Below are 19229 nucleotides of genomic sequence, written 5' to 3'. Positions count from 1 at the left end.
AGAGGGAAAGTGCAAGAAAGCTAATGTGAAAGGGCTGTAGTATTACTCTTTGCTAGTGACTCTACTTAATGCAATCTACAGCATAGCATCAAGGCCAGAGCCTGCCAAAACTTAAATGCTAAATAGTGATAGCACATCTATGTGAATAAAATTGTAACATAGAAGTTACAATTCAGTCAGTGTCTTTTTGAAGGCTGGATGAAGGTTTTTTCTATGGGCAGCCATATAATTAACATCTAGTTTCTGATTTTTCTCCCTGAGTCACTGAATCATTGATTTAGAAACAGGGATGAATTTAACCTTAGAATCCCACTTCAAAAAAAAACCCACTTTACATTTTAGCCAGCCAGTTTTGAGCACAGTGTTGCTGCAAATCATTCAGGATTTCTGTATAGGTTCAGCTTCACTTCATGAGACAAAACCAGTTAGAAAAGGTAGGGTGTTTCTTCTCCTTTATGGCTGGTATATTCTCAACTATTTATGGAGAAATTTTAGAGCTGCACTATCAGTATTTTGATGATGTTCATATAAGATGTTCCTTCTCTTGACTAAGACAAGCATTGTGTCACAGAGTACAGGATAAGAAAAAAAAAAATAAAATAAAAATCAGAGACGTCAGAATCTGTTCATTTGTTTCACTATTTAAACAGAAGTGTTTTTCCTCACTGTATCCCAGAAGGAAACCAACCCCCCAGTCAAACAAACACACATTAAATCATAATTCTTCAGGAAATAATACCCTTTGCTCCTGAAGAAACATACCAAGTACACTGCTTTTGACTTTTAAGCTTCCTAGTCACTGACCATCAAATTTTTAAAATGCTGACTTCTGAGATGAAGCTTTTTGACTGCTTTTGGACCTGTCCTTAGACTTCTATGAATCCATCACCTTATTTAGATTGGCTATTGGCCTTTCACCTGTTGCCACGATTTGCTTTCTCAGCTATGAGGGGCAGCTAACTCTACAAGAATATCAAATGCCAAGTTATCTCAATTTCACAAACTATTCAGACAGGAAAAAAAAAGCATTATATATACCTTGTAGGTAAGAAACCTGTGGCAGAGGTTAAGGACAAACTTTTCAAAGTGTGCTTTCCTAGTTCTGGAATTCCAACAGAAGAGAGCAAGCAGTTCGGCGCATACAAATGAGTAATACCTGTAGCTGAAATTACAAGTGCTTGGACACCTCAAACTGGGTTCACAAAAACACAGAGCTGCAAAATGAGAGGTTACTTGTGACCTGTTTCTCTCACAGGCTTAACAAGGTTGCTCAGAGACAACTCAAAAATGGAAACCAGAACCTCAAATGTTCATTTCTACATTTTTATACCAAACCAACAGAATGACAAAAGCAGACAGCAACCACAGAAATGCCCACAGCAAGATGTAAAACTTAAGTAAAAAAAATTATTTCAGTTCCTTTTGAAAGCTGCTGTATAGAGGCAAGGTGAGACACACACAGCTACGCTGCATCCTCCTGTGCTGTTTGGTGATATCACCTGGCAGAAGAGGTGGCAATGCTAAGATCCAGCAAGCCCTTTTGCCAGACCAAAGCTTTTTAGAGTACATGACTGCAGCTACCTTTTGACTGAATTCCTGAGTGGCATTTAACTTCATACAGGCATATAACTTGAAACCATAACCCCCTCCTCTTGCTTTTTTTTTTTTTCATTTTAACAAAAAAGGTGTTGCAATAAAAACGCACACCTTCCTCTCCCATCTCTGCCTTTGCTCCACCTCACCAGGTAACTGAAACTAAAAGGCAAGTGACAGGGTTACAAATTTTCTCCTTCGCTTTGCAAATCTTAAAAACCTTCAGAAATCCCCTGATTTCATTTTTCTCCCCCATTTTAGCCATATGCTATTTACATGCCAGATGGGTTTTCCCCAAGCTCTCACACCACTAAGAAAACTACAGCATTTTTTGATAATTTATCACTGTATTAAAATATAAGAAGTGAACCATACACAGATAAAATGAATTATAGGTATACCTCCCATACATTCCGTACATCATGCTAAGCAAAAGCTGTGTTGTGTTAACTGTCAAGCTGAGAAATAGCTGACATTTGTTATTTTAATTAATAGTTTACTTTGCTGAAATAAGCTTCTATGAGAAGCTATGACTTTTATTAAATCTTCACTACAGCATTATATTCACAGATTGGGAGGCAAAAACTAATTTTCAAAACTGCTTTGCCCTACAAGGTCACTGCCAACAGCTTGAATGCACATGTCAAGGAGACATCTGCTTCAGAGATACCAATCTATGTTAAATGTGCATTATTTCAAAAATTTAAGATACTTTTCATTGCAAAAAAAAAATATTATTCAGTAATTATGTATTTTTAACTAGTGTCTACCAGTAAAGATTTTTATTCCCTGTGGATTTTTTTAGTATTTCATAACTGCCACCCTGAATTCTTAGACATCAGCATTTGCTTTAGAAATCACAGTAAAATATACCCGTGGATGAATCCAGACAAGCTGTCTGTCTGTCACTGATGTAAATCATACAATTACACATTAAGTTTATACATTTTCTTTGCCCAAATATTTTGAGTTCATTGATAAGACCAGAGAATTTCTCATTTCTCTTTCCTATGAAAAGAACAATCTTATTTTCAGCTAAGCAAATCTATTCCATTTCAAACCAACACAAGTGTGCTGCGCAAAGAGAAAACTTGATATACTGACCCAGCGATTCTCTGGATGCAGTTCTAATGTTAACAGTTCCACAGGCAGTACAGTCACCTATTTCAGAAAAGCATCATGTGTAAAGAAGACACAATGTTCTGGAGAGCCAGACCTTTTGTTCTGATTCTTGCTCCACTTGAAGACTGGAGAGCAGGATACCTTTTTTTTTTTTTTTGACATCAACGTATGAAGATCGATACATCAATTGATTTCTATGAATTATATTTCACTTAACTTTTTTTATTGAAGAAAATTAATTACAATGAATAAAACTTGTGCTTTCAGGATTGATCTGCTGCTTCATATTAATGGAAAGATTCCCATTGACTTCAAGCTCTCAGTGCTAGAAATAACAAGCCTGAATGTTTATGACTATGTAGTGTAACTGCAGGCAGGTAATAGCTCACTCTGCCTCCACTGTGAAGTGATTAAAAGTTCCACTGTCACAATTAAAATAGACCTGGAATTTTTTTTATTTGTTGGAATATACATATTATGCTTTGAATTTTAGAAGATGGAAAGTTCTGCTCATTTACTCAGACATTTTTTGAGTTCTGTTTTTTGGGTTTTGTTTTGTTTTTTTTTTAAAAAAAGGAGGGGGCTGTTTTGTTGCTCAAAAGCACAGTAGTATAGTTGTGGCCAAGTGCAGCATCTTAAGGGTCCAAGTGTGGTATAGGTTATGGAGAGAAATAAAATAATTATTAGACCAATACTGGAAAAATTGACAGAGTTTTGGGCTAAAAACTTTTCATCAGGGCATATGCATAAAAGAAAGAAATATACATTTGTTTGAATATAGAAACCCTTACACGCATACGCAAAGGATTGTTTCTTTCATGCTTTTCCTCATGGGCAATGAATCCTGCTAATCCTATGTGTTCTCATCTCCCACGGCCATCAGGATTTTATCACTGACCCAATGGGACCACTCAGCAGCTGTCGGTAGTCAGGACTGGGACATCTAGTAAATCTGTGTTTACACCTTTCTTTGCTCATACCTGCCTCTCTTTTCACATTCCATAAAAAAAAAAACAACACTTTCAAAATTCTCTAACTAACAACATGCTTGGATTCATAATACGCCTTCCAATAAATATTTTTTTTGCAGCAGGTATTACCCAATTCCTATTTCTGGAGGAATTCTGGGTTTAAGGAGCAAGACAGATGTTGCAAATTGCATGGCTGACCTGTACCTGCATGGCTCCACATAGATTCTGTAGCATCCCTGTTGCACGCATTCATGGATGAACTGCATTGGTGACAGGTCTGATTTTGTTTCTGCAGGAGTCAGCTACACTGTCCTGCCTCAGGCCTGAACCTGCTGCTGCTGAATCGGGTATTTGCTGAGCCTAAGGCCGTAACCTGCTGCTCCTGCCTTCATCTTTTATTTGATAACTGCCTGATGCCACCTGTCTACCTCACGTGATACAGCAATTGGGACCAGATTGTCTTCGGCACACAGAAAGCTGGAAATAAATGTCCCTCCCAGTGTGTTTACAACTCCACTGATACAATGGGAAGATATTCTTTCGTGGAACTGAAGGAGCACAAAAACGCTCCCATCACAGATGAAATGGAACAACTTTTAATGCAAGCATCTCCAGAAAGGTAGAGAGATCAGGTTCGCAATTAGGAGAGAGTCAAAGAGGTAAGTTACACGCATCCCACAGACAATCGGGCCATAGGATTTCCTTCCTGACAAAACTGACAATTTTATAATTCCTCAATAGAACCTTTGCAGAATGGTGTACTTACTGCATGGCAACAATGGAAAGAGAGATCTTCAGAAGGAAGTAGGCTTAAGACTAAAGACGTGCTGAACCCCAGAAAACCATCTGTACTGACCTCATCTCCATAAAACTGTGATGCACTAAAGGAAACTTGCAACCTTGCTAAACTGGCCAGCTCAAAGAGTTTGAACAAACAGGAGTACAATTCATTTTTCTAATTAGTTCCTATAATCTGCATTCAACTATTTTCTACAAATACCACTTATAATCTGAATTATTGCAAAAAACATGATTTTTTTTAACAAGAATAAGTTGGGTTTCTTTTATTATAACAATGTCAAATGATGTTTTATTCAAAATTCTACATTATATTAAAATATTATCACAAGTTACAAACACTGCATTGCTGTCTATATGTATATATAGTATTAAGAAGTAAAAATAGAAATGATAATGGAAATTATAATGATAAAATGAAAATTTCAGTGACGTCTATCAACTGTAGATAAATTTGTGATCTAGGGTGGAGTTTAAATAAATAAGAGAAATTAAATAAGTTTATAATGCAGGGAAACAGTTACTTTTATCTTTGTTTGGCCAGTGAACAACTATATATGTAGCCTATTAACATGTGCCAACAACAAAAACAGGATGATATCAAGAATTTTTATAAGGTATATAAATATATTTATTGAAGTTGTGTAATTTTGTATCTTCCGGAAGTTCATTTTCAGTTCCTGGCAGTTCATGAAAATTCAAACTATACATCATTGCTTAGCAATAATCCCGAATACTAGGAAACAAATATTACAAACCAGCAATAAAGGAAAAGATAAGTCTAATAGCAAAGAATTCTGACATTTGCTTTTAGCTGAATTTTTTGTATAATTGCTATGTACTTTCCAGTAGGATAAAAGGCGACATATAACATATTACCTTTTTAATATAGAAAGGCAATCATCTTCTAAGCTTCCCTAAGAGGTAACAGAGCAGTAACCAGCACATATACAGACACAAAGTAGATGCTTGCAAGATAACATTCCAACTGAATGCAGGGAAACAAGCAGCACTCAAATGGTTAATCTCATGTACTTTTAAATAAAAAATATTTACTGGTTTCATTTTCTCCAGTTCTATCATCAATAATGCAACTCTGCTTTGTTTACATATTCCTTACAAGTCACCTGGGCTTTATTCTCCTTCCCGTCTCCTCTCCACCCTACATTTCTAAGCTCATTTGTTTTGAAAAAAAATAATAATAATATTGGGATCCTTTACAGCTGAGAACTATTATGATGAAATGTAACAGATATTAAACACAAGGAAGTTGTTAAAAATGTGCTAACACAAGTGAAATCCAAAAAAACTAAGGTGTGTGAGAAGCATATAAAATTTCTTTATGCATGTCCTTCAAAAAAGTTTAATACATAGTCAGGTCACATTATTGCACATCAAATTCTCTAGGTCTCTAGCTGCCAGTAGCAATTATCTGTAAGAGAACATATTTTCCCTCGTGACTAGCTATCGGGAATTTTTGAGTATACCTAAGCATAGCCTTGAGCAAAACTCCTACGGGGCATATTTGGAATAGAGTATTTCATTTGGATAAAATATTAAGGTTTCTGTGCAATATGTCTATCTATATATTTATACATCTGTTTCAACATATTGATCTGTTTATCTGTTTACTTTAATTACATGAAATAGTTGTATTAAAATGTAAATAGTTCTGAATCTATATCTTTCTGAGCAGAGTTTTAAGAATACAGTTTCCAGGTTCCTGAGCCTGCTGTCTATAGCAGTGCATCCAGACCGCTGACTCCCACCAGCCGCCCCAGCCCTGCCAGACCCCAGGGCTTGGCTCTGGGGCTGCATCACCGCACCCCTCACCCGGCACAAACACCCCTCGCTGTGTATCAGCTAAAGGTAATGGGACGTGCTAGTGCTTGTTATGGCATGACTGATGATTACACATGCAACCGGTGGGGAGAATTGGGGCGCGGAGGGGGGGGGGGAAAGGGTGAAGTCTTTAAGGAAAAGGAGCAAATTCCATCACTGCAGAGGGAATATAAAGTCCTATAATTGATCATCCTTAAATATCTATGAGGCAATCCAGCTTGCTAGGGGACTTTAAACAGTGCCTGCTGTGGTGGTTCACAGAAGTCTGCATACCACAAGGTTAAGGTTGCTACTACAGGTTTTCAAACAAGTTTCTAGTTTCACAGTGCTCTAGATGGAAGCGTTTTTTTAAGTTTTCTAGAAACACAGTGCCTATAAAAATGACAGGAAAAGAAAACTGTGCAGTTGGATGGTAACAATCCCACAGCATACAAGAACCTCTGGACTCTGCTAATAAGAAACACAACGCAAATGTCTAGTAAACCTACTAACAAATGAGACGAATTTAATTTCTATCTTGTGAACACAGGTGCAAGCACCTGATCTCAAATGAGATTATGTTGGTTTCATTTTGATTTAGACTGGATCTCAACTGTACATTAACTATGAGAACGACTGCTAGGTCTGATACTATACCCTCTGAAGCCTACAATAATCTTTCTGGTTTAGAGGCAGTCAGATCAAATCCTTTACATTTATGCATTATGCATGTGTATCTATTGTATAGATGCAGACATTTAAATGTATGACAACATAGCTGTAAAAAATAAGAGAGTATTATTCAAATACAGCATAAACTTTATCAGGAAGCTAGTGATTTAAAAAAAAAAATCTAACAGCAATAGATGATCACTAATTTTCATCAAGAAAGTAGTTCGAATAAATGCAAGAGCAAGCATAGCAAAGACTTTGATAGCTTTTATACACACTTCTATTACCGAAAAAAAAACCCACAGCATTACAGCTTTGACAAACGCAATATTCTGTGAGTCTTTATAGCCCTGGTAGAACAAGAGTTGATACTTCCTAGCTTTCAAATGACCATGAAATATATGAAAAAGTAAAAAAGCATAAACTCTTATCTCTCCTCTTAATAATACGTTCACAGTCTTAAATGGTGTTCTTCCTTCCTGGATTTTTCCAAATCTATCCTATTTATCTGACGGGATTTCTGTCCCATCTTTCCACATATTACAGCTAATTAGTACCCCCTGATGAGAAACAGTCCACCGATAGAAAAAGCAGTTGGATAAGATCTACATTAACAAATGTACTTCATTTAATATCATTTGTACTGCTGCATTATTAATAATACATAATTACCCTGTGCAGGCTGCAAGAGGGAAGAATAAAATCATTCATTAATTTCTTGGCCTTTACAAAAGGAGCAGTATATTTGCGGGGGGAGGGAAGCATTGGACTTACAGTTTTGCATTGGACTTACGGTTTTGCATGTCACACTAAAATATTAACCTTTTTGTGTGGAAAATACTGCTGTATTTAAATGAGATCCTTACCCTAACCCAAGATATGGTATGCCATACTGCCACTGGAGCCCTAAACTGTTGTTCTGAAAGCACTGGACAAGGAAGCACGACAGTCGACTATCTGAAAGCTGAGATTTCTGGACAGCTACGGAGAGGTGTTTTCAATGCATGCAAATATCAAGTCAAAAAAACCATACAGAATTTCCCATGGCCTACACTGGGCTATATTTGTTGTACAATCTATTACTTATCTAATAATCTATTCAGTATTTTTTCATTTACATGTATAAGTTACTCCCGGCTTTGCGTACTGCAGGAAGCAAATACGGATCTGGCTTATTTTTGTCCTCCCTCTTTAGTCCATATCAGCATAATAAGATTTTACACCAGTTACAGAATACTGTAAAAGCCTGCTAAATTGCAGCGTAAAAGTACCTTTTAGGATATAGGACAAATTCCTTCAGATGTGAGTAAAAATCTCTTGTTCTCATAATAGCCTCAGTGTTGCTATGCATAATTTGCCTGAAGAACTGCTATTTTTGATTTTTTGACCCTTGCTGTAACGTTATCAGACATGCTGAGCTATTCCACATAACAACCCTTTCTAGAACTCTCATGTTTTTTAAAATGAGAGACAGAAGGCATGCTAAAATCCAGAACTATGTTTCTATATTTTCCCTGGAAGCAAGAGTCTGGTTGTCTACTAACGCTGTGGTTAATACATACGCTTGCATTTGTTAGAAGAGGAAGGTTCACATCTCTGAAGCACTTTCCCTTTGACCAGCAGCGGGAGTACATGAGGCAGGGACATAATCTTTTCTTCAATAAGATTTTGGAATGACAATTTGACTTGCTCTCAGAAATGCTTAGCTCAGTTGAGACAGTAACTCAGAAATTTTGGGGAGTATTTCTAGTACTTTCTACATACTTCCTACAATAGATTGTGATTTAAAGACACAATTCAGCTGTATCAAAGTAATCTTTTGTAGGATACTATGTACATATTTAGAAAGGGCTACAAGACTGAATACACTGTCAGAGTTGCTAGATGGGAAGTGTGGTCTCCAGGTTTGGGCACAACCAGGACCCACCAGCTTGCCTATGTTATGTTCACCTCAGAAACATAAATGAAAATACAAAAAATTACCAATGGATCAAAACACAGTGGTATGCTAACACTGAAACAAAGTGAGTAAGAAAAAAATGTTACAAGGAAAAAGTGAATTAACGTTTTTTCATACAAAGGTAACAGACGAGAGGACTTTGAAATGAAGACAGCGGTATAAAAATGTTAGAAGAGAAAAATGTTTTAAAAAAAATCAGTCGTGTATGTGAAGGGCAAGGATATTAGCTATAAACCAAAACCACACTAAAAAAATCAAGAAAGAGAAAATTAAAATGAATGCACGATACAGAAAGTAGAGTATGACAGGTATCACTAAAATAAAGGATTTTCCAGGTACAAGACAGGCTGAATAATGGTTTGAGTTCAGAAGGCAGAGCTGAGTTCATCTTGAGAAGAGGGGGAAAAGGCTCATTCTATATGAACTGAATTAACATACCTGCATGACAGGGTATGTGGGAGAAAAGCCCAGGTCAATTAAAGATGATTAGCAGGAAAAAAACAGTTCAGTGAATTGCTGCTTGTCCCACTCAGTTAACCATGGAAAACAACAGGAGTCATTGGGTCTGCACTACTGTAACGGAGGGGATAATTTGGATTCAAGTTTTTAGATGTTACAGATTATGTAGCAGAATGCTTAGAAACACACTGCCAAGCAAAATGTTACAGTGAAGCTGCTTTTTAAAAGAGATGACCTAACAGTGGACACAAGGTCACCTGAAACTGTTTCTATCATTCCATACAAGCCTGAGGGAGAAAAAGCCACTTACTATTTTATTATAGCAGAAGGAAGTATGGGCGTCATGCTTTACACTGAGAAGTCAGGACACAGCTCTCCTCAGGTCCCCAGTTGGAAATGAGAAGACCGTATAGCAACAACAAGGAGTCAGATCCATCTGGACCCAGCAAAAGTTACACAGCCAAAATTATAATGCTTAGCAACAAACTTAAAGTCATCAGCCTTCTGTCTGACAGTGCTGAGGAGGGAAAACTAACCCACCTTCTGGAGGTACTGCAGACCCTTGAGACACTTGCATCCTTTTCAAGTCTCCTCCATTGCCCCCCAAAGCCTCTCAGTTACCTAACACAGAGATATCCAGCAAGAAAACTGCGCAAGAAACTAGAAAATGCTTTTAAAGGACATAAAGATATATTTTCAAAAGATGAAACACAGTGAAGCAGAGTAATAGAGACTAACTTGAAGGCTGGAGTATAAAATGCATTCCAGAAAGATCTGAAGTGTTTGAAATCAAATATTTTTTCAGTTGACTTCTCAAGCTACTTATTTTACTTCTACAAAGTGTGCGAGATCCTAAAGGTTTCAAGTGAATATTCGGTGTTTTAAAGAAAATGATCTTAACTAACACACTATCAGATAAGACTCCTACAATTGTTCAGATTACTGTGTGTTTTGTATTGGTCATTTATTTTTTTCCTAAGAATTAAAATATGAAGATATGTTCCTCATCTGTTTTTCACAAAAAGCTTTTAAATTAATAAAACCATACAGTCTTAAATCTCCAAATTAAGATTATGGTACATGCAAAGCCTATGAATTCCGAATCATCTGAATGCTGTTATCTGACCAATTTTACAAATGAAAAAGTTATGGTTTATTAAATAACATAGGAAATAGCAATGCATGTTTCATCCTTAATTTTGAGAAGTCACGAAACATCATTATTTCCCAAGTATTTTCTCAAAATGTATTGAATTGAATATACTCTATATATGTTCAATATAAATAACATGTATTTAAACACACAAACAATACATTTCTAGATAAATAATGCAATTCTAAAGGACCAGAACAGACTTCTAATCCATTTGAAGTCATACAACTGAATTCAGAGTTAACAGCAACTTTATCCTAAGTAGTGTTCGCTGCCAACAAGTCATAGTTTCACTGTATTTACTACAGGATGCCACACTGATGATATATCACAATATAAAAGAGATGATAACAAATAGAAAAAGCTAGAAAACAAGACCATTAACATAAAATGAAGGAAAACCAACACACAGCTACAGACATTAGCTTGACAATCAGTCCAAATCCCCTCAAGATAAACGTCCCGTAACTAATCCATCAGGATTCACTAATTTAAGTAAAAGCTGTGAGAAGAGGGTCAGACAACACCATCACCAATGTAAGCTGCTTGCTCACAACAAGCAGAGCTTCCAGGCAGCAGAGGCTCTTCTTCCTCATTGTGAGAAAAAGAAATCACTAACATAGCTCTTTATTCCTCCCCACTTTCTTCCAGGGGTTGGAGACCTTCATTCTGCTCAACCCAGTTGCTGTAAATGATTATCAGAAATTCTTGGAGAGAGGAAATTCACAGGATAAATTTAGAGAAGCTAAACGTATCTTATTTTTATCTACTTGATTAAATAGTCCAGAAGAATGTTCAAAGGATAAAACTTTGAAATTATTATCTATGCCCTAATGATCAGAGATGCTTTGGGAGTAATTCATAGCAAGAAAAAAGAAGAGGTTACCACAATCCAGTTTTCTCCACCTCTTTAATCAAGGAAAGATGGAAAGAGAAAGCCAGAAGTCATTCAGCAATCTGTTGTTCTCTCACTCTCCTCCTTATCATAGTCTGTGCTGAGTGGCTTGTGGTTTTTTCAAGATGTCTTCAATGTTTAGGTTCAGATAGGTCGTGTGAAACTGAGGAACATTGATCACGTTGCAGCTTATGATTCAGAAGCTCTTGAAAAATTGGGAATTTCTGTTTCTACGAACAATATACTATCATCTAGAGCTTGACACAGCCAGCTTTAATAAATAAATATTAAAATAAGATCCATTACAGGAGTAACATCTCTTTTCCATACTTCTCTTTCAGGTAAGGCTGAGCATTGTACTACATCCCAGCTCACTGCTCAGCCTTTGCTTCTATGTCAAAAGACACAGAGAAATCACAGTCATTGCTAGCGCATCTATATTGATAGAATTTTTGGCAATCTGTGCTGACCTCTCAGTAGTGACTATACTACATCTCTGTGTGCCAATGAACTACTCCCTCCACTAAGTAAGACATATAATTTTATTCCTTTATTACAACTGTTGTTAGCAATATACACCAGCAGTAACACACAGATGAAGATGCTGCAGGAGTAATGTAGCAAAATGTCCTACATGGATGCGTATAGTATGGATTTGCTGACACCACAGACTCAGTGTCTGGGCTATCACCTATAAACCTCTGTAACAAGTTTCTTCATTCTTCCTTCACGGAGAGGAAAATAATTCTTGTATTTGTTGACAGAAAACGCTTTACACCCGAGGTTTTGTTTGTCTAAAACCAGAACGAAGAAACAGAATGCGAGACCTAAAATTGCATTAATGAAATTAAGTCCCCTAACACATACTCCAAAGCATTCACACCATGAAGTCAAAGCTTTTGTACATTTGGTCGTGCTTTTTAATTTGTGCATTAGCCAAGTGAGTAACATTATTTTAATGCCCTTGAAGTGAAAACATATTTTTTACTCAAGATTTTTAAAGCTGTCACATATTCAAAACATAAATGAGACTTGGTCAATCCGTTTTCCATTCCTCCCCACCAAATGCAGGCACGATGCTCTGTGCTCCATCTGCCTCCAGCAGCTCTATGCTCCTCCTCTCCTGGCTCATCACCACCTGTGCACAGCAAGCTTCCTACTAGCTACAGCTTCAGATCAAGCGCTTATAATTCTATTTTATTAAAATACAATATCATTTCAACAGGCAAGCTATTACAAGGAAATACTTAAAATGTAGGAATTTTTTTTTTATAGAGGAGGAGGCCAAGAATTCACTAAAGTTTGCATACAATGAAAATATTTCAACAAGTGAAGCATCACAATGCAATATTAAGTCTAATATTGGTGACATTTCACAAATCTTGTTAGAAACTAGAGAGCAGGCTTTATTTGAACTTTGTTGCCCTATATTAGATTTCCTTTTTAGAATTAATTTATTACCTTGTAGTTCTCATTATGTTTTTATTGCATTCATGGAATAGTGGAGCATTTCTCTAACTAATTTAACACCTGTAAATTCCCATGGCTGCTAATGAAAGACTGTGTAGACTACCAGAAAAATTTCTAATTCATATTTCAAAGGTTGTGAGTTCAAAACCTATTAAGGTTGTACTTATTAACGTTTCTATTAACACTTTTCCATCTCTGAAGTTATAGATTGAATTAAGACTTTCCGTTAATCTAAAGAAAGAAAACACATCTACTCCAAAATGTCATACAATGAGGAGACACGGAAGGAGGAGGAAACAAACTTAGTAAAAGGACAGTTCAGATGCAACCTCTGTGTTCTTCAAAGGGACAATGCCATTCTTGCAATTAAAGGCAAAAACCAACAAACTAGATGTCTCGAATCCTTCAAGTAGAAATAAATTCTGATGTATATGAACCAAAGAAAATCCACATTTTTTTCTATATAATGCAACTGCATTGACTGAAGTTTTGGCTTTCATTCTTGTCTTCCTAACGCACTTTTCTTTACAACGTTTCTTATTTAACTTCCCATTGCCTCAGTTTATTCATCTGTAAAATGGATGCAATACTTATTGACCTCCTAGTTCAATAATCCTTAATCCTTTGCATATCTATAGCTATTTCCGTTAGAATTTTAAAGGTAATAAATTAAATGCAACTCCAATGGGATTTTGTCAGATTTAATTCATTAGTTACGAGATTCTTAATGGAGCAACTATGGATGTTCAAAGGATTAATTATAGCTAAAAAACAAGCACTTAAAAAACTATTTAGCCATATCAAAAAAAAAAAGTATCTCTGGAAATAACCCCACCCAATGAGACTGGGAGCAAAGCAACCTCTAATACTGCCCTTGACTGACGTAACTTGAAATGCAGCAGCATTCTGGAACATTGCTCTAATTTATGCTTATACAGTATCTATATCTGCTATCAGAAATAATTACGCAAAAGGTTTGAGGATTTTTTTTTTTAGTATATTGTTTTGCATATTAGATAACATTTGAGAAGCTGTATTTTGCACAGCCATTAAAGAAAATAATTTGAGTGGTGTACAAATATGCAATACTTGATTAGCAAGCAGTACACTAGATTCCCTTCTCATTTCTTGAATGGTAATTACTTTTTTTCAAAAACATATAATTTTCTCAGAATAACATCACGTATTTGCAATTTACAAGTATTCACTGTGCTCTTACTTTGACCTCCAAGTCAGAAGACTAAAAAAGTAGGTTGTTACATTCATTCATTTAGTTAGTTTATTTTGCTTCTCAATCACATCTTAATTATCTTATAGCATATATATCCAATTAATGCACAACAACATTCTACTGAAATTTAAAGAATCTATTTGGACCCACAAATCTATACCTATAGTACCCCTGTGTTCAAAAACTCCACCAAAAAAATCCACAAACAACACAAATTTTGGAGCCAATCTGAATCATCATTTTAATCTGTTTGAGAAAACATGAATGTACAAGCATCAGAAACACCTTTATCTGCTAAGTTAAAATGCAGCTTGTTCTCTCATTTGGCCTTCTCCAAATCAGTGTAAAAGTGCCCAGACACTTTAGGCTTCGATTCACAGGCAAAAATACCTATTTTCCCCACGTATGCTATGATAGCACGAGTCACGGAAAATCTCAAAGCGTACAGTTTCTGGTGGAAAGGCTTGCGAGCAGTACACCATAATGGACAGTACGTATAGATCCTGATTCACCGGAGCTATCGTACAAGGTCAGAAACTTTGTGACTAAGTTCTTGCATTAATTTGAGCTCTGATTTACACTATGCCTCATGTTTGGGCCACATTTATACCCTTAGCCTAACGATAGCTGCAGACAGTAGCTTCCCTGCCAGAATTTGCTTTCAAAAAGGCTGACAAGTTCCTCTTTGTTCATTTTCTGAGAAAAAAAAAATATATTTATCTATCTATCTGTGGGTCATACTCTTGGTATTTTCAGAGCTCCAAAAACTCTAGAGATGTAAGGGAGATAGGGCTGACTTCTTGCCATTGATCACAAACTCCATCACAAGAGAAAGAAGATTGAGACCTTGATGTAGCCTGTCAGAATTTACACTGAGAGGGGCTGTCTTCAAAAGAAGGCTGTGGATAAATAAAAAGTCACATACCAGGCTCTTCAGACAGAGTGTTGGAATCAAGGTGCATGGGCTGAGGAGCCCCATCAATAGTATTTCTGCAACAACAACCTGCCAAGAAAACTAGGGAGGCTCTGAAAAACGAGTGAACAGGGAATGGGAGAAAGAGTTTGTTTATCCATATGGTAACAACATTCGCACGGCTCCCAGTAACATGCAAGATGTAGTAATGTGCTTGAAAGGAAATCATTTTAAAATATATTGTCTCCAAATTCTTATGATTCATACTAGCTTATAAAATCCTTAGGGCCAAATACCACAGTCCCTCCTCAGCCCTCATTCAAGGAAAATTTGCTCAAAATCAATAGGAGTTTGCTTATATAAGGAAAAAAAAGAAAACTAAGAATAAAATAGGGCTATGATTCACAGTACACATGAAAATTATCTCTGTTGTTCACACATGCAGACTATAAATCATAATAAAAAGATGCCGTCCCACTCATGACCTAGTTTTCAAAATCTGTATGCATTTATTAATGGAACTGCACAAACTTCAGCACACATGTAAAACCAAAGTGTATCACCTGGCTGACAGTTTACACACCTGAATGTCCTGGTGCATTCTGATACGTGTTCAGAAACCATCAGCCCCCTACATTGCACGAGCCTTCTTGATCGCCCAATTATGTACAAGTATTTTGAGAGAAGACTATATTTGATTAGGATGGGAAACGTTCTACTTTTCTCATGGTGCCTCTGCATAAACATAAGTCCTATCCATTTTTTTATTTTACCTTGTAATAACACAATTGGGGATTTATTTTGGAAGATTTGAGTGCTTCAGAATAATTCATCTCTCACAAAAAACATTACCATGACAAACATTTAGCTATTATGCAGGTCATGTTTAATTCATTTTACTCAATAAGAATGTTATTAGTACAGACGCTTATGAAAATAAGTAGGATTGTTTTATTATTTGTAAATAATTTGTAGTGAAATTTTCCAAACAAACATGAAAAGGACAAAGACATTTCACAAAAGATGTAAATCAAACTACAAATTCTTATCTTTTCTTACTTTTTCTTTTTTTTTGAAAAAAAAAAGGACACAGAAAACTGCTCAGCATCAAAGACATCAATGAAGCTTTTAGAGTTTCCTGCATTTAGTCACTGTGGAGAGGAGCGAGTCAGTGGTCTCCTGGATTTCAGCTAGTTCTGCAATCCTTCTCTCTCCCCACCCCACCACTTTCATACTTTTAATTCCCTTATGCTCTCAGATTCTCCTACCAACAAGTCTTTTTTCCAAAGCGTTTCATGATACATAACACTCTCCTTCCCCCTCTCTTTTATTATTTTGTCTCTTTTCCACATTTTGTTCCTGATAGGAACTCACTAGCATCTCCATCACTCACTAGCATTCAACATAGCACATTTAGGAATTTACCTTTTTTTCTCTCCGTATCTTTCTTTCATAATACTTATTCTCTCTCCAGCATCCTGATCCCTCTCCTGCTGCAAAATTTCCCCATGAAGTGAATCTTTCTCACCCTCTCTCTCCAAGATGTTTTCTGAAGACAAAGCAAGATTTCTCATCAGCTTCTGACACACTAGTGCATGTCTCCCTCTTACTATGCAACAGAACAGCCTGTGTGTGCATAATAGGATGTATATTCTAGCAGATTGCAAGGATGGTGGCTGTTAAAATGCATATATGTGTGTGTATGTGCGTACTGGTATGTGTGGGTGTGCATACAGATGCCAACTGTCAGCTACAACACTCCTAGACTCTATGAATGACTGCAACATGCACCACAACTTTATCAGTATTAAATTCTACTTCCAAGTCATACTGTAAAAATATTTTTTCTTGTCGTGGGTTAGGTTGAACCGCCCCCCCCACACACAGCCGGTCACTCCCCCTCCCCCACCCCCAGGAATGAGGGAGAGAATTAAAGGATAAACGTGAAACGCGTGGGTTGAGATAAGAGTGATTTAATACAGATGATTTAATACAATGTAGGTGCTCACCACCCCCTTGTATGCGAAGCCCATCTCGTCCTGAAGCTGCAATCCCGGACGAACGCGAGGCCCCGAAATAGAGAGGGGCAGAGAGGGAGAGATAGTACTCCGAGAGTGGGAGTACTGGGAGAGAGAGAGAGGAAAGAAAAAAAAAAGAAAAGCAATAGAGCGAAAAACACAGCAAGCGCAAAAGAGCAAAAGCGGCAAAAGCCAAAGCGCAAAAGCCAAAGCGCAAAAACCTTTCTTCCCGTCTGACCCTCGCTTTTATACTGGGCATGACGCTGCACGATATGGAATACTAATTGGCCAGTTTGGCCCTCAGTCTTAAGTTCCACACAAATCACAAGGGGAATCGTGTCCCCCTTGTCCCATCTGTGCTCCCCCCTTATCCCGCCGTGCTTCTGCACTCCGGCACACTGAAAACTCCTTGGCAGCTTGTTATCAGTGTTCTTCTCAGAGTGAGCCTCTGAGTAAAACCAAAACATGGAGCTTTTCTAGCTGTTAAAAAAAAACCTCTGTCCCAGCTAAAACTAGGACATTTCTTAAGCAAATTAAAGGCAATACAGAAGCGTAGTAAGAAATAGGAAACATCTCCACCTTATATCTTTGAATCTGTTAGAGAGACTGAACTCAAAATAGAACACGAGGACACTAGAAGTGACAGGACGATTGTATTTTTAAATGTTAAAAGAAAAATTCAAAACTGCTGACTTTCATTATATGATATTCAAAGGAACAAGGGAGCCTGCTACTGGACTGCAGAGATTAGAGAAGTAGCTGCCTGTTGACACTGGACAGCTATGAGTGCAGGGGACAGGAATCCACAGGAATGATGCAGACGCTGGGTAAGAACAGAAGAGAAAGGAACAAGAACACTCAGCTGAGGCAAGGACAAGCACGCAAATGTAGAAATCTTATCCTGAACCTGAGAGAATCTCCAAACTGAGGAGCCCTCATGGGTTTGATAATGGCACGTGTTCTCTTTAGATGAACAAAATGCATTTTATACATTCAACTCTTTCTTGGAACCAGACACTGAGAGATCATCATGCAGGTACAACTTAATTTGACAGTTCCTAATGCACACCCATGAAAAAAAGTTTGTTCCATGAATTAAATTGTAATGAGACAGGAATCTCGCATGTCACTTTCTAGATTCTTGAAGCTCATATAGATATTTCAAACAACACTCAAATCATCTCATTTTTACAAATTAAATATAAACTACTGATTTATATCTGGTTTTCAGAAGGCTATTTTTTTCATGTAATTTCATTGCAGTGAAGCACCGTGACTAAGGAAACTATGCCTGCTGCTAACCTCTCACCTCCAATATTTTGCTTTTATCTCTTTATTCTTCTTTTACACTTCCTGTTTTTCAGTACAGACTGATAACTCAGAGGTTACGCTAATCTTCATATATCAAGCCAACTGCATTTCATCTGAGTTACTAATAAGAGAGGCACTTGAGAGCTACTGCACTCTTGAAGAAGTATCTAGATGGTTCTCTGCACATATAAAAGGTTGTGCTTCCCATTCATTAAAAAGCAGGAGCATGTAGAAAATTTCTTTTTCAAATATAATATAAGATGGGCTAATACATCATATATTAGCCCAGTATATATGTTGTTAACCACTAGCCATGACTGGTGCTGAATTGTCATCCTTTTGCTCCCCGAGAGCTTGGTAAAGCAAGTCCACTGCTCTGTGTATCTTGATTTGAAAGCCAGTAAAACATTGACCTTTCGAGTACTCTGAAATTTAGAGGCCAAAGGTCTCTATTAGGCAAACAGATTAAAAGAACAAGAACAGATTTACAGTTAAGATACACTCAAGTAAGTTGATTATAATCTGCACCCAAAATACAGGAAAAATCATTTCATCTTTCATGTGCCTCATCTAGAAACACTTATTCTCTCTTTTCTGTTTCTGTCTCCCCTCTTCCATAGAACAAAAAGAAGCAATGATGCTCACTGCTGACACTCTTCGAGACGCATAAATGTGATAAATAGAATTAAATATAAACATAGAACATTAGCAGAATAATACCAGAGGCAGGAATAGTTTCACAAATAATCTCACATACACCTACTCATCAGTTCTACAAACTGGAACTTTATGCTAAGCTTTCTATATTGAAATAACAGGTCTTTGTTTCAAAAAGAAAAAAA

Source organism: Tauraco erythrolophus, chromosome 10 (genome assembly GCF_009769465.1).
Source record: "Tauraco erythrolophus isolate bTauEry1 chromosome 10, bTauEry1.pri, whole genome shotgun sequence".
Lineage (NCBI taxonomy): Eukaryota > Metazoa > Chordata > Aves > Musophagiformes > Musophagidae > Tauraco > Tauraco erythrolophus.
Note: the sequence above shows the minus strand (reverse complement) of the source record.